The following is a 4,017-nucleotide window of genomic DNA, read 5'->3' as shown; positions in this document are numbered from 1 at the left end:
CTGTAGTAGTCCTCATGAAAAAAGGAGGACAGAACAAAGGTTGGTGTTGCTTTTGCCAATTGCAGCAGATATGGGTACCACACATGCTTCGTCGACATTGGTGTAACGAGGATGAGCGGCATTTGTTTTATCATCCTATGTTTCATTACTTGATTTATCAGTGAAGATGGTGGAAATGTGTATGGCAATAGGCAAGACCAGTTGATCCACAGTGGATTACCCAAGGACTCCCTATGTGGGCACCTGGAGATGATGTACAGGCCATTTACACTCTCCTTTAGCAACGCATGTTTGCCAGTGTGTTCGTGTTTATTTCCGGTTTATGGTAATTACATCGAGGTGCCTTTGCATCAAATTTTACCATCTAAAAAATTAGCATCGAATGCATTTTTTTTCTTTTTATCTTCTTTTGGCAAGGACAGAACACTGTTTTTTACCCTTAAAAATCCACCTAAACAAAAATTAACCCTTTACCCCCAAAAAACATGCATTTGATACACATTTTGTAGATGCCACAAATTCGATGCGTATGCATTCAATGGTATGGCTTTCGATGCAATGACCAGATACCTTTATTTCCCCACTAGTGACCATATTGGACATGGTGCCCGAGATTGGCATATAGACAACTGTTGATCCTGGGTAAATTTCGTGCTACTGCAGGTGTCCCTGTCTGGAGGCACCAGTGCCACATCTGTTGGGCAACGGGCAAGGGAGCATTTAGGAATGTGTTGCCCCTGGAACAGTGCAGTTTCATGGTCTATTCACACTAGCATGTTTCCCCTCCTCTGTGCCTGGAAACTCTTTACGGCTAGAGCCACCACCACCCTGATCTCTAGGTGAAGGATATGCAATAGTTGTTGCATACATGTCCACTTCCCTTGTAAGCTCATTATCTCCAAACGTGCTTCCCAACCCTTGAGTGAGACATTGGTCATCAGCCTCACATGCAGAATGGGACCTCTGAAACCTTGTTCCTTTGTAAGGTTCTATGCACGACACCATTTTAGCAACTGGAGGACCTGTGTTGTGCTGTTACTACTACTTGATCCTCCCAGCCCCCACTTGCCTGTGATCAATGAACTCACCTTTCCTGCTTGTGTCTCATGTTTAAGAGGGCATGTAGGTCCAAGTAAACACATGACAACATCATTCCCAATACTTTTTATTTCCTTGCTCACTGTCAGAGACTGCGATTTGATAACGGAAAACTCCCAACACAAAGGCTTGTATTCTTTCTGGTATTCAAAATTGTTCAGAGATTTCTGTTGATTTGGCTGGGCAGTAGGCTTGACTTTTCAACATTTATCCAGCAACACAAAACGGCGAAGCCACTCTACTGTTCCTGTTGTATGCAGTCTGCATTGCTTGGCTTTGTTCTCTGGTTGCCAGCCAGTCATCTAGGCATGGGTGCACGTGTCAGAGCAGATATGCTGCCAATACCAACAGGATGTCTTTGATTACCCTTGGGGTGGATGCTATTCCGAATGGTACCCTCCTTGAAACGCAGAGAATGGCAGTGTCTTGGATGCATTGAAATATTAAAATGGGCATCTTCCTTATCCAGGGTGGTAATTTGGTCTCCCTGCATTAATACTGGAATTATTTCATTCAAAACGTTTGACATTTCAGCATCAGTTTAACGGTAAGAGATGGAGCATTATAAGTAATCCAGTGGTGATTCTCGCTTTCCATACATATTGGTTTCTTACTGGGACGAGTACGAGTAGCCCAGTAATGATTTTCGCTCTTCAAATACACTTCTTCCTTATTGGGATCAGTATGCAGCCAGTAATGATTCTCACTCTTCATATATACTTGGTCCGTACTGGGACGAGTAGGATTCTTCCCTTGGTTATTCCTGGCATCCCTCCCGGTCTCCCACCTTCCCAGTTACTGATGTTCATTCGGGTAGGCATCACTGGGCCTGCTTGCAGGTCAGGATCGCCTTCTTCTCGAGTCAGGTTGACATCTTGCAGATCCACTCCCTTCCCTCCTTCACTCTGTACAACTCACAGCGCAGTTCGGTAAGTGGACTTGGAGTGGTTATCGGACTCTCAGTCACGCCACCACTTCAGGCTAATATGCCCATGGTAGACTTCGGTCTTCCCAATTCACTCTCTTAACTTTTCCTCCGGGTTCAAGTCGGACTCCAGTTTTCCTCGTAGCTTGCAAACTGCACGTCCCTCTGTCTGCCACCTTCACTCACAAAGCCGATTTCAAACGTCCGGGCTTCTCTCTTTGCTAGGACGACTCCAGCATGATTCATGACACAGCCTTGGGACTTCCCTCGTGCAACATCAAAGTCCTTCAAATTTCTTCACAGCTATTTGGCAATAACAAATATCAACTTGTTTGCCATGTCTTCTTCCGGTACTTGTGATTAGCAGGGGATTGTAAGTGATTTAGGGAGTTTCTCAGAGGCTGCTTTCTCATATGTTGGGACAACATCTTACCCACTGTCCACTTCTCAAGCCCACTGGCATCTCCGATGGAACTGCTCTGCTTCCCAGAGTGCTGTGGGTTCTGCGGCTTTGCTTGGCTCCACCTCTAAAGGCGTTTTGATGCAGGGGGGCTTTCTGGTCCTACTTTCATAGTGACTTGTTCTTAAAGGGGCATGCCCTTCTTTGTCCTACAGCTTGCTTGGGCCAGCATTGTCTGCATCAGAACAAAATGACACTGTTTGTAATATAAGGCAGTCCCACATATGAGGAAAAAGTGTTTTCCAAAAGGATTCCCCCTTGGGAATGTGAGTTTTTGTCCCCTAGAGGGTAAATCACTCCTTGAGGTCCCACTCGCCCAGATCCCTAGGGAGGGTCTTGCTAGTAATTGTAATGTTATATTATAATGTGCTTAATACCCAGAGGTTTCGAAGCGTGGTTCCGGGGATCGAACCTGTGTTGCTCTGCATCCTCTTGCTTCCAAGACAAGAGTGTTGCCCCTAAGCTATCCTCCTGAGACAAGTGGGCTCACCTGCCTACCCTCACAGGGGATGGCTCTCCCTTTGGGAGAAGGGACAAATCCTCCTCCATCACACTAGGCACCCCTTTTCTGCATAAAATGCTGCCTTTTGAGTGTTGTCACTTCATACAACTTTATTCACGTTTATACCCTCACTGAAAGGGAATCGTTGCTCTATCATGCGGTTACTTGTCCCGATGTATAATTCACTTTTTTGCCCATTCAACGACTGCCTACATCAAGCACTGCAGCTTGTGGTTTTTAGCAGTTACACAGAAAACAGGTTCCTGGATCAACAATACATTTCAGAATCTGTGAAGGACTAGTGTAAAGAATAGATGTACCCAATAGATAATCAATGTTTCTTGCACACTTGTGACTACGATTTCAATAGTTGCTTCACGAGGGATCCTGCAAGGTGATGAAGGTCCCAATGTGTTGTTTTTAAGGGGGCTGTTGCATGTTGACCCAATACACTGGATGTAGCCACTTTGGGTATTTTAAGCTTTATTTTCAGCAGTAGGTTTATGTGTTCTTTGCCCAGTGGAATTCAATGTTTAGGCGCATCCCTTCACTTTTGAGCACAAGCGCAGGACTTCGTCACGAATGGGATTTTCATTCTTAATAAGATTTTTGTGGAAGGCAAATCTCTCATTTGTAAAGATGTGCAAGTGAGAATGAAGCAAGCATACATATAATCAAGCAGTTTCATGTAGGAATATGCACTGAGCTTGTGTGTTCAGAAATAACTGGTCTGTATATGTCAAGAAGGCTTTCACTGTATTGTCTGTGCCCCGGATCTTGCGTCACTGTCGCAATCTTTTATCGTTGAAACATGTTGCCATGATTGACCATAGTACTGAGAATTGTGAGAGTCAGCCCTGGAAAAAAGACAGGCTCTTGCATGGATGCATTTTCTCTTTGAAGGCATTACACTCCAAAAAGGGAAGCCGCGCTGTAATGTCCCATTGATTTAGTCATTTCAGCGTCGTTGATTGTATCCAAGGTTTCATTATCCTCTTTGGCATAAAGGACGGTATGCTGTCAAATGGCATA

Source organism: Ambystoma mexicanum, chromosome 11 (genome assembly GCF_040938575.1).
Source record: "Ambystoma mexicanum isolate Mex_15411 chromosome 11, UKY_AmexF1_1, whole genome shotgun sequence".
NCBI lineage: Eukaryota > Metazoa > Chordata > Amphibia > Caudata > Ambystomatidae > Ambystoma > Ambystoma mexicanum.
The sequence above is the reverse complement of the archived record's forward strand: the minus strand, read 5'-3'. Positions refer to the sequence as shown.